Source organism: Hyperolius riggenbachi, chromosome 7, assembly GCF_040937935.1.
Source record: "Hyperolius riggenbachi isolate aHypRig1 chromosome 7, aHypRig1.pri, whole genome shotgun sequence".
In the NCBI taxonomy this organism is placed as follows: Eukaryota; Metazoa; Chordata; class Amphibia; order Anura; family Hyperoliidae; genus Hyperolius; species Hyperolius riggenbachi.
The window spans coordinates 245,511,614-245,525,163 of record NC_090652.1 but is presented as its reverse complement, the minus strand read 5'-3'; the positions used below and the strand labels follow the sequence as shown (position 1 = coordinate 245,525,163).

General features: G+C 40.4%; 1 long non-coding RNA gene across 1 annotated transcript in view; it reads right to left on the bottom strand.

Annotated features, from left to right (window-relative positions):
• Positions 1-708: 708 nt before the first annotated feature.
• Positions 709-13,550, bottom strand: part of LOC137525805 (uncharacterized) — a 113,477-nt gene continuing 100,635 nt past the window's right edge. The window contains exons 3-4 of the long non-coding RNA XR_011023018.1: positions 8,814-9,003; positions 709-1,223 (exon numbers count right to left, since the gene is read on the bottom strand). This is a non-coding gene — a long non-coding RNA (uncharacterized lncRNA). The remainder of the gene's footprint in view (positions 1,224-8,813; positions 9,004-13,550) is intronic.

The following is a 13,550-nucleotide window of genomic DNA, read 5'->3' as shown; positions in this document are numbered from 1 at the left end:
CCTCCCCCGAGACCCCGTGCGCAGCCTGGCCAATCAGTGCCAGGCAGCGCTGAGGGGTGGATCGGGACTCCCTATGACGTCATGACGTCGATGACGTCATTCCGTTCGTCGCCATGGCGATGGGGAAGCCCTGAAGGAAATCCCGTTCAGAACGGGATTTCCTGATGGGCATGATCGCCGGCGGCGATCGGAAGGGTGGGCGGGAATCGGCAGAGAGGGGGGTATCATGTAGCTAGCGATAAGCTAGCTACATGATTTAAAAAAAAATAAGGTTTAAAAAACCACACACGGCCGTGCGGCTGCGCAGAATCAGAACGCCAGGGAGGTTAAACAACAACAACCAAGCAGGGTTACTAATGGATACATCAGCACAGCCCATTAACACACTTACACTACACCACACACCTCTTTCTCTATAAATAGAGTAAGCAAGGCCTTAACTTCACCACCAGGCTGCCATCTCTCACTCCTGCTAAGAGCGTTACCCCTATTTTTGTCAGTTCTATTTTCCAATCACTAAAGGTATGTGATGTGTATGCGGTTACCTAAGACCAGGAGCCAGCAGTCTTCCGCCCAAGTTCTGATTCTGAACTAATGAAAACATTCCTAACACTTCAACAAATCATAGATTAAATGACTTAATGTTTTACTCTCAGTATGCATAATTACAGATGGATATTTTTTGTTGTTCAGTTGCTATGCAGTCCTGTCTGACTCCTTGCGACCCCATGGACCACAGCATGCCAGTCCCTCTATCCTCTACTACAGGGATGTCAAACCGGTCCTTCGAGGGCCGAGGTCCTCACACATTTTTTAAACAGCTCAAATTAATTGATGGGTCTGATTCAGGAAAGGTGCTGTCCATCAGTTAGAACACATTATCCTCTCTTTCTCAGTCCATCCTAAACACTGGCATGGATCAGGCCCTCCAGGGCTGGAGTTCAACACCTGTGCTCTGCTCCCTCTCGAACCTTGTCCAAGCTCATGTTTGTTTCTTTAATGATACAATGTAGCTTTCTCATTCTCTGCTGCTCCCTCCTCTTTCACACTTGATTTTTTTTCCAGCACCAGGGTCTTCTCCAATGAATCCTGCCCTCTCATTATGTGTCCAAGGTATTTCAGCTTCAGCATTGCGTTTTCCAATGAACAGTCAGGGTTTATTTCTCCAACCTCTTCCAGACCTTGGTAATTGAAATCTAGGCCATGTTTGGGACCTGTTATCTCTGCAATGAACATAAATGTTTTTACACACAGAGAATGATTGGGAATGCTTTCAAATGTTATTTTATGTAACTTAGAGTAATTACTGAAATTTTAGTTTTGGGAGTATAATCCCTCTTTAAGGTGCTTACTAAAATAATGAGATAATGATTGCATAAATTACTGACATGGACCATTAAACTATCCATACATGTGTTTGGAGTTCAGTGAGTGCTAAACGTGAGTACATTTTTGTTAGCACCACATTTATGGCTAAAGAATACAACACTCAATCCAAACTGTTCTGGGTAGGGTCCAACATAGTGTTTCCCTAAGTGTCCACCTGTCATGGTACCCCTTGAAGCTGTCAGAGGGACCTCTTGAATTGCCAGAAGTAACCCTAGAAGGAGGCATACTATAAGTTGGGAAATTCTGCTGTATTGCATGCCTGTATTATCCCAGCAGTAAATAACTGCAGTGCCCCTCAGCGTTTCCCCTTCCAGCTCTATAGCGTGACATCTCGCTGCAGATAGCATCAACAGTACATGACCGCATGATAATATCCAGTTACATTGCATTACAAGGAAAACAGATGAACATAAACATTTCCTACCGCGTCAAAGTTTTTTGTTTTAAAAGGGGAGACATGTTTATGGTCCTTCTCCAATTAATTAATCCAAGCTGTAAAGAAGTTATAGTCGCCTGTAATAATGCTCCTGATGACTACCATGCCCGCTCTGGAAACCAGTAAATTCATATAATTAAGAATGTATAAATTCCGATACACTTTGAAGGCAATTTGCCTAGTCACTGTGTTTAAGCAAAACTCTGTTCATTAATACTGGCGACAATGAATACTAGAAGCCTGAGCTGCAGCACATCACGTAATTTATGGAGTATGCCGGCCTGTCTGCCAGCCACCAGGGCAAGGAATGAATCATCTCTTGAAGCTGGCACAGAACGTATAAAGCATGTCGGTGTAGCTATGCCACCTCCCCACTCTTTTACCTCAGCAGCCGAAGGTCATATGCAGTTCACAATCTTGTGCATGACATTCCCAATTATACTGATTCAGTGGCAGAAATTGAAGCATCTCAGCTGTGCTTTTAGATTTAAAGGCGCAGGGTCTGTCAAATCAAAGCAGACATAGTGACGCATACCTGCCTTTTTTAAAGCGGACCTAAACTCAGAACTTCCACTCTGCTCTATGAGATACGCAACAACATAATAACCTTTAAAGAAGAACGTTTCCTTGTTACAGCTGATACAAATCCTGCAATAAATCTGCAGTGTTTCTACTTCCTGATTTAATGGAAGCAGACATATTGTTAACATCCTGTGTTTACCAATAAGGTCTCTGACGTGGCTGTCAGCTGATGGATCAAATTACAGCTTGTGCTTAGTCACAGATGATGGGTAATTAGACAGGCTAAACGCTCTAAATACATACTGGGTGCATTTCTATATGTTTTCCTTCTGTTCTGTACTAGAGTTCAGGTCCACTTTAAGTCCTATCTTCAGCCACAGATCTAAATACAACAAGGAAAAAAGCTTGCACATCCAAAATTAATCTTTATTGTTCCATGTAAAAAATATGGCCAACGTTTCGGAGCCACGTAAAACCCCTTTATCGAGGCAATATTTGCGTGGAGGCAAAGATCTGTCTAATGCTGTGCAAAAGTTCCTGCATAGGAAGTGGGAGTCTGGCTCCTGTAACACTCGCTGACAGCAATGTGTATTGTCTGGGATCAGCAGCAGATCTTTGCCTCCGAGCAAATATTGCCTTGATAAAGGGGTCCTACGTGGCTCTGAAACGTTGGCCATATTTTTTACTTGGAACCAAGAAAGATTAATTTTAAATGTGCCAGCTTTTTTACTTGTTGAATACTGCATAGAGGGCAATAGTCAAGGCAGGAAATTATGAATGCATGGATGAGGAGTTTGGTGGTGACAGAGGTAAGGAAAGGGCGGATCTTGTAGATGTGGAAGTTGCAGGACTTTGTGAGGTTTAATGGTCATTAGTGGACATGAGAGTGAGTCTGGCTAGAAAACGTATTATTTTACAGTAGAAAGATCCTAAATCTTGTTCTATTAGAGATTGGAGAGCAGAGTTTTCGTCCTTTCTGAATGATGAGTGTGGGAAAGGAAAGTTGAGGAGGAGAAAGAGATGAATGGCTCTATTAAGTGAGTTGCTTTGAAACAGTTATGGAAAGATATCTCCAGTTAGTGGCATTTACAATTTAATCTACGAACTTGATGGGGGGTTTGGAGAGGATGAGGGATGGGGGGTGGTGGGAGAGGGTGGTGAAAGTTATAGGGTCGGGTAGAACCTGAGTAGTGTAGTATGCAAAAGTTTGGACAACCTTGTTAATCTTCATGATTTTCCTGTATAAATCGTTGGTTGATACGATAAAAAATGTCAGTTAAATATTTCAGCTCTAGGACATGGCGGACAGGTGATCGGTTAGGGAGGGACCCCTGTGGGAGGGATGCCTGCTAGCGACGCAATCTTGCGATGGCATCCAACTGAAGCCTCCCACCTGAATGCTAATGGCTGCTAGATGTGGTATGGCAGGTAAAGGGTGTATGATAGTGCATCCTGATTGGCTGACGAGCACCTGCTGACCACTTTAAATGTAGCTGGATGCATGTACTGCTGTGTTCTATTGCTTGTGTGTGTTGAATTTAGCATTCAGTATGGAGGCAGTGTTGGTGGGTTTTCTGGATGTGAGAGGTCCAGGCCCACCTGCACTCCCCTCCAGGTATTGCATGTTGGCCTTGGGGCGCCGCCGCCGGCCAGTGAGAGAGGTCCGGGGCCCATGGCCATAGTGCGAACCAATCGTGTGTTTTTAAACGTTTTCTTTCAGCTCTAGGACATGGCGGACAGGTGAGCGGTTAGGGAGGGACCCCTGTGGGAGGGATGCCTGCACGTGAAGGTCCTGCTAGCGACGCAATCTTGCGATGGCGTCCAACTGAAGCCTCCCACCTGAATGCTAATGGCTGCTAGATGTGGTGTGGCAGGTAAAGGGTGTATGATAGTGCATCCTGATTGGCTAACGAGCACCTGCTGACCACTTTAAATGTAGCTGGATGCATGTACTGCTGTGTTCTATTGCTTGTGTGTGTTGAATTTAGCATTCAGTATGGAGGCAGTGTTGGTGGGTTTTCTGGATGTGAGAGATCCAGAGCCTGGGTGTGAGAGGTCTAGGCCCACCTGCACTCCCCTCCAGGTATCGCATGTTGGCCTTGGGGCCCCGGCCAGTGAGAGAGGTCCGGGGCCCCTGGCCATAGTGCGAACCAATCGTGTGATTTTAAATATATCATATAGGAGACACACACTGATATTTGAAAAGTGAAATGATGTTTATTGGATTTACAGAAAGTGTGCAATAATTGTTTAAATAAAATTAGGCAGGTGCAGAAAAATAGGCAGGTGCATAAATTTGTCATTTTATTGATTCCAAAACCTTTTAACCAAATTATTGGAGCTCAAATTGACTTGGTAAACTCAGTGACCCCTGACCTACATACGCAGGTGAATCCATTTATGAGAAAAAGTATTTAAGGGGGGTCAATTGTAAGTTTCCCTCTTCTTTTAATTTTCTCTGAAGAGTAGCATCATGGTCTCAAAACAACTCTCAAATGACCTGAAGACAAAGATTATTCACCATCATTGTTTAGGGGAAGGATGCAAAAAGCTTTCTCAGAGATTTCAGCTGTCTGTTTCCACAGTTAGGAACATATTGAGGAAATGGAAGACCACAGGTTCAGTTGAAGTTAAGGCTCGAAGTGGCAGGCCCACAAAAATCTCGGATAAACAGATGTTACGAATGGTGAGAACAGTCAGAGTCAACCCAAAGACTAGCACCAAAGACCTACAACATCATTTTGCTGCTGATGGAGTCTCTGTGCATTGTTCAACCATTTGGCACACTTTACACAAGGAGATGCTGTATGCGAGAGTGATGCAGAGGAAGCCTTTTCTCCACCCACAGCACAAACACAGCTGCTTGAGGTATGCTAAAGCACATTTGGACAAGCCAGCTTCATTTTGGAATAAGGTGCTGCAGACTGATGAAACTAAAATTGAGTTATTTGGGCATAACAAGGGGCGTTATGCATGGAGAAAAAAAACACAGCATTACAAGAAAAACACTTGCTATCTACAGTAAAATATGGTGGTGGTTTCATCATGCTGTGGGGCTGTGTGGCCATTGCAGGGACTGGGAATCTTGTCAAAGTTGAGGGACGCATGGATTCCACTCAGTATCAACAGATTCAGAGACCAATGTTCAGGAATCAGTGACAAAGCTGAAGCTGCGCCGGGCCTGAATCTTTCAACAAGATAATGCCCCTAAACACTGCTCAAAATCCACTAAGGCATTCATTCAGAGGAACAAGTACAACGTTCTGGAATGGCCATCTCAGTCCCCAGACCTGAATACAATTGAAAATCTGTGGTGAGAGATAAAGAGAGCTGTCCATGCTCGGAAGCCATCAAACCTGAATGAACTAGAGATGTTTTGTAAAGAGGAATTGTCCAAAATACCTTCAACCAGAATCCAGACTCTCATTGGAACCTACAGGAAGCGTTTAGAGGCTGTAATTTCTGCAAAAGGAGGATCTACTAAATATTGATTTCATTTATTTTTTGTGGTGCCCAAATTTATGCACCAGCCTAATTTTATTTAAACAATTATTGCACACTTTCTGTAAATCCATTAAACTTCATTTCATGTCTCAAATATCACTGTGTGTGTCTCCTATATGATATATTTAACTGACATTTTTTATCATAACAACCAACGATTTATATAGGAAAATGATGACAATTAACAAGGTTGCCCAAACTTTTGCATCCCACTGTATGAAGATGTTTGGTATGTGTTGCTAACTTATGGAGTTGTAAATATATATATGCGTAGTATAATGCTGTTTTTGAGAAAAATAAATACTATAATAAGCAAACTATGATGCAACTATTTTCCCAACATTGAGAGGGTGCTGATGAAGCAAATTCTTTGGTTGGGATAAAGCACAATGTCTCTGCTGATTATTTGTGATAAAAAAAAAATACATTGGTGGTTTAACTCCATTCATATAAATTGGAGTTTATAACGTATTGTTATAATATACCTCCTTGATGTTTTTAAGTGACACTTGAAGCATTAGAAAAAGCTTTCTAATTCTTAAAGTGAACCTGAGACGCACCACAGGTCAAAAAACCCATACTGTATTCTTCAGACCATAAGACGCGCTGAAAAAGCCACTGGGCTTGATTCAATAAGCTGCGCTTCTACAGCAGTGCAGCTTAATGAGAGCAGAGAGTGTTATAATGCATGCTATGCAGACATAGCGTGTGCAGTGAAATTACGCTGTGCTCATTTAGTGCAAAGGGCATTTCATTACACTTAACGAGCGCTCCACTGAACCTGAGCCATTTTACAACCTTATAATGTGGGTTGTTGGGAGCTGGTAAGCCTTTTCTAGTTTTGATGTTTGGCGGATACCTACCTCTGAGCATTTGATATATTGTGGTGAAGAATTTACCATTCCCTACTTATAATGACTTTCTAAACCTGCGCTGACCTTTGATGTATGCCTGACTTCTGAACTTTTGGACATTGTTCTTCTCAGCGGCGGTTCCATTGTCCCTTGGCGCCGATATATTTGCTATTATATGCTCCACTGAACCTGCCCGGATCCCGGCGGGTCCAGTAGCTTCAAAGTACGAGATTCCTGCACTTTGATTGGCCCTGTAGGCTGCCTGTCACATTTTGTAGGTATGTTTTCAATTGTAAAATGCTTTAAAGTTATTTTAAAGAGAATATGAAAAATATATCCTAGAAGAAAACTAAGGAGAAAAAGTTTATTGCATATGGGCCTGTGTGGCTAGAAAAACACATCTGAGTGTAGGAAACAGACAACAAGATCAATAATTCCAGATCACTCCATATGGGAGTTGAAGAAAATTGATAATGGGCATTATTTTCCTAAGTCAATCAAAGTTTAAGGCCAAGTTCACAGTGGGACGTTAAAGTCGCGCGTTAAAAAAGCATTTAACGCAGAATAACTCACTGCAATGAAAAATCAATGCCCTGTTCACAGTGCACACGTTGCGTTGGTGTCTAACACTGCACGTTAAGTAAAAGTACTGCATGCAGTGCGTTATACACGTTATTAGCTGCGTTGGACTGTTTGCACATGCTCAGTAATGACTTGGAAGCATACTTTTCATTGCCTGTATTTTTTACTGTATCTGCTGTATGCGACGGTAACGCTGCGTTGCCACTTTTTGGGTGCGTTGCGTTGTAAGCTTGCGGTGCGACTTTAACGTGGCATCAAAACGCAACGTCCCACTGTGAATCTAGCCTGTAGGTTATTTAATTAAATAAAAATAACATTATGAATTCCAGGAAAGTCCTATTTAGTAGCTAAACTATAGGTACAATTTTTATCTCATTAGCTTATTTTCACTTCAGGTATGCTTTAAGAAATAAACATATGCCCTTGAAGCAACAGTTACATGTGTCATACTCTGCCAGTGCAACCTATATGAGACAACTGAGCAGAAAATTCTAAAACAAATGACATAACACACTGTACTTGGATCATAGAAATCAATCTTCATTGCCTCTACACATTCCTTACATTGTAAGAGCTTTAACATTGGAAGCCATGTCATCAGTCTTAATTCAGGAGACCCTCAACAGCATTAGTAGATAGGGATGTCCCTGCTTAAGTGAACTCCTGGTGAAGCATGTGATCAGCTTGATCAGCTGATAGATTTGTAAGTTTCTGATTTGCTGCTGATGACTTCCTGGTTTAACCCATGATCATGGATAGCAAATCAGAGCCTTACAAATCTATCAGCTGATCAACCTGATCACATGCTTCTCCATGAGTTCTCCTAACCACTGCAATCCCTTTTAGTAAATTGTCACTTTTAGCAGCTAGAATGTCACACACACATACACACCACAAAAACACACACACACACCCACACACACACACACACACACTGAGCTTCTGTTTCTACCGTGTGAAGAACGGTCCCATGTCTCTTTTTCTAGACGCAACACACGTGCACCTGAGGAAGCTCATGTGTTTTCCGCAGCCATACCAATGGCCGGCATTGGGATATCGTATGCATTGTTTGAAGAATGCTGCAAGCTGTCCAGTTTTTTTTCCCACACAGGAGGTGTTGTGTTCAGTAGTCCCGGAGGCAGGATAACTTAAACTAGGTTTACTTACAGGATTCAGCAACTCTCTACATAAGCAGCATCTTCACTCTGTGCTTCTAGGAAGGGCATACCAAGAACAAACAATTCACAATAGTATAGATAAACTTATTATCTACAGTCCAGATGTATTAAAACCACAGGAAGGTCCAGATCTAGTGGAAACAGTACATTGATATGCAATGAGCCATCAGTTCCAATACATTGTGTTCTAAAACAGAGTGAATATGGTTTTTTTTGGAAATGGGGCCTAACACACACATACGTACACTAACACACACACACACACACACACACACACACACACACACACACACACACACACACACACACACACACACACACACGCGGTCATGATTTTAAAACACTTACTGTTGCCCACTGCCTCGAATATCAAATTCCTATTATCCAGAATTTCCTATGTGCACCACTGGTGATGATGAATAGACTTGTCCTCTTATCCAAAGTCCAGTATTTACTAAGCAGACATAAGCTCCTTCCTTCTACTTTGTCAGTGTCACCTCTTCTTTTTCTTTCTTCATGTGCTTCATTCAAGATTATCCTGCAAATACAACCACATCAGGCTAATACTACACCTAATTCCTCTAAGCACTACTCCTATTTCCACCATCCATACTTTTGCATTGAACTTAAAATGATATTTATGAATTTAACTCCCGTCCTGAGTTATTGTAATCTTTCTTTCCTAGGCTTAAGTGGTATGGTATTAGTTAGCAACATCGTAAATCCATTTTGGCTATACCTACAATTTGGGTGGAAGCGGCAGCGTGAAAGACAATAAAAATATAATGGACAGCATATTGGTCAATGGGAAATAAATTATTAACCACTGTTTTATGGCTGTGTTTCCTGAACAATTACACCAGCTGCATCCTACATAAAATAGAATTGTTCATGTAACATTACCTAGGAACAAGCTTTATACCGGGGGATTATTGCGTAATTGGGAACCCTTTAACAAAAGCCTCTCTACTTTACCTTCAAACTGCTGAAAATCCTGGGAAATCAGAAGGGATTCAGCAGAATTTAGCAAGAGAGAGAAAAAAACATTTGCCGTAAAAACAAGAATGTGTTCAAGTTTGGTGGCGACCCATAATTCTCCTTGGCTTCACAATTCTCAGTTGGAAACATTCCTCGCAGCCCGCAAAGCACATGGTTTAAATTAGGCGGCACAGATCAGGCAGAACAAGCCATTTATTTTTGACTACCCTACTGGAAAACATTAATTTGCTAATGGATTTTCTTTGCCTTGTTAATATAAAGGAAGAGATCTCACACTGGTCTCAACTAGGCAAAGCCACACTGTAGTCTTTGTCAGCTCTTTCACAGTTGAAATAAAGCTAGAGTTGTTGTTGGTTAAGTTCATTTAAAAACATTTTGTAATTAATGGAAGGATTTGTTATGTGCTAAGCATAAAATAATATAATTCATGGCAAAATGCAAAGAGCAATGAACTGTACCTTAAGAAACCAATTGGATACCTATTTATTAGAAAAAGTTAATTGGCTACTTCGAGTTTCATTGTGTTTGTTATAGTTTTATTGACCAGATCTCCTGGTTGCTGAACTTTTTAAGTGTTTTTTTTTCATTCCTAATTTCGCATAAGACTTATATTTAGAATCCTTTCAATCTTTTTATTCTCATTGCAGGCTGGTATTGGCCAAGATGGAGTAAACAACAGCAAGAGTGGGGCTCTGACACGTAAACAATGAAATCCTATCTGATTCTTATTAATACTGTGGGGTGGGGGAAGTGAACTCTTCCCCCTGCAAATCATCCTTCTCCATTGCTAAGGACAAGAGGCTCTTTCCCACCTCCAGAACCCTGAAGTGAGGTGGGGTAATAGCATGTTATGGACCTATGGTGGAATCTGGGAGCCACCTATAATAATAAGGGTGTACCAGATACACACCTACAAGGATAGTGGTATTTTGGTACCGCCTATTTATTACCACGAGTAGTTAAAAATAAAAAAGTTAAAAGCATTGGTACTAATTCTAGTACTGTTAATGTTTTATTGCTTTATTATTCTATTACATAGTTAAGAAACTTGGTGCCAACATACCTTGGGTTCTCACAATACTTAAACCAGTTGACCTTAATGGAAGTTAGATGTACATCCAGAATATATATTGTATTTTAGGTTATATAGTAATATTTTGGGTTGATCCATTGTGCCAATATGTTTCAGCACTGCATCATCTCAACATGAGATATTGGCACCAAAACCTAATCCCAATATCCCTAAAAACTGTCCCCGCCAAATCTTGACCTTAGTACCATACCCACTCAAGCGCTAAGTCCTCCCTGACCTATACATAAAACTAACCATCTCTCTTCACCTATGACTAACTTGGTCTTCAACCTTTATTACTGTAACTGCTATAGCAACTTCTCATATCTGTAATTTAAACCTTTGATCTAAGTTTTTGCTCATGATTTGCTAACTCTTGTCCTGACCTTTCATCTGACTTTAACACTAATCGTAAGGCCTTGTTCCTACTTCATATGATTTGATCCTGCTTTGCGAGCATTTTGTCAATAGCCAGCAAGCTTATTTTATAATATAAATTGTGGTGCTCTGCTTTCACTAGTGAGATGCAATTCTTGTTGAATCATAAACTCACTGCTTGCTACAATTTTTGAACAATTACATTAGTCTTATTCAGTACCATTAAAGGGGACTTTGCAAGCACACCAAAAACCACATAGCAAGTGCACAGAAAACGTGTCCAGGAGAAATAGTAAGAGGGGAGAAAAGGCATAATCTGGAAGCGCCTCATAATAAGGGGGCCTCCAAATTTACATTCCCTACCAGGGGAATGATCATGGAGCACATTAGTGGACCAGACCCAAACTCTTGCACAGCCCACAGTGAAAAGACTTTATCCCACATATAGTTGCTGAAGAAATTTACTTCTCTGTGTTCTGTGTTTATTTAGGCAGATCAACCTCTCTAATTAGTTCTTATCAGGGTGGCAGCTCTGAATATAGTAAATACTGAGGCTTAACCCTTTCAGTGCTTTCTGCGCAAGTTAAACATTGGCATTTGATTGGCTCAGTCACCAAAAACAAAACTGAGATGCTGCGGGGGGATCGGAGGATCAATTTGTCCCAGAGCGGGCCAGGGCGGCTGCAGGGGGCCGGTAGAAGCCCCAGGTAAGTTAAACTTTTTTTATCGCTTCCCTTTGAATAGTAGAGTATCAGTAACTTTACCAATATTCTACTATGGGCATTGTTCCTGCGCTGATTTTCCATGGCGCCTGAAATTCATGTACTCATTTTAGGATCTTATTGTACTACTTTCAGTTTCTATGTTGACTGTATCATTCTCATGGATGCAATGCAGTGTTATGTCTGTATTGTAAAAATTTAAATAAAAACTTAATTGAAAAAAAAAGAAATCAAATGCTTACTTATATACATGAAATACACATACACAGAATCAGGCTGTACATGTAAAAAAAGGAGCCACTGTAATTTGCGTGCTGGGGATAGCAGCTAGTAGAATATCATTATAATTATTGGGTGATATTCTATTATTGGGTAATGGGCAATACAATAGTAGAATATCGGTAAACCTTACTGATATTTTACTATTGCTAAACCTAACTCAATTCTCACTTGTACTTTCCCTCTATCAATGCCTAACCCCCCCCCCCCCCCCCTCCAATATCTGCTGATATCTGCACTGCCTTCCCCGCTAAACAAAAACCCTCTACATGTCCTCCCGTGCCATCTACAAATGAAAATTATTGGCCACTCCCAGCAACTGCTATAGCTGCACTTACCATTGTGGTCTATGTGTAGTGTATGTACCATAGTCTAGGGCACATTTAGAGGGAAGCTAATTAACGTATCTGTATGTTTTTGTAACGTGGGAGGAAACCGTAGAGCCCAGAGGAAACCCACAGAGACATGAGGAGAACATACAAACTCCATATATATATATATATATAGAATGTATATTCCTTTTTTAAATAGTTTAAAATAAAATTTTTAAGCTTGAAAGTTCACTGGAAGAATTGACTTAACAATTCTTGAAAATAAAAATAATTTATGTTTTTTTCCGTACTTTTTTCATCTTAAGAAAGCACTGAGGACACAGAAGGCAGAAGAATACTTAATATCAACAGACCACAAGGGAGGTATATTTAGGTGAACTGCCACAGAGTTCCGTCGTTTCTTTTTATGACTATGCATTAAAATTTAGTTCTATAGATAATTGTTCGTCTCTCCTCAATAAAGCGAGACAAAAATGAAGGGGTTTTAATAAAAAAGGCCACATGGGGGGAATTAGAAAGGTTGATGTTTCATTGTCAAATTACATTTAGCAAGAAAAAAAAATAATAATAAAATATCAGCAAGAATTAACGATTATTAACATGCACAGTTGAAACAAAGCAACTTGGGGGTGCTAGTGTAAGCGTATTGTAATGCTTTTGTATTGTAACACGTTAAATCAAAAATACATTACAAATGCTACATTCACTAGAAATCCAAGCAATTTTAACTCTAAGGATGCGTGAGAATTTCATCTGAAGATGGAACATCCTGGTACCCAAATGCTTGATCAGGTGCTTTGTTTCTAAGAAAAGCAGATAAATACAGTTGTGCAGGATATACAGTATATTAATGCACATTATATGTAGAAGCAGTGATGTAGAAATGGCAGTGATACCATTTATTTGTTTTCTTTAGTTATTTCGGTAGGGTGACGCATAACCATAGATAGCAAGAGGAGAAATCGTTGAGTTACCATTTTCATTACATAGTAATATTATTAAATAGAATAAAAACAGAAGCAGATTATTTTTTTTAAAAATCTGTTTTTTGGTTGTTTAAAGAGAACCAGTAACAAATGGATTTAGATTATTATTGTGGCAAGTATTTATATTTATACAATGCTGATATTTTACTCAGCATTTACAAAGTACATAGTATCATTCACATCTTGAATGACGCATAATAAATAGGGTCACGATAGGGCGCAATGACACTTTAATAGGGCCAGTTCCACCCTTTGTATGTACTTTTCTCACCACCAAGTCAGAGAGCACCCTTTATATTTTATTTTGATAGATGTAA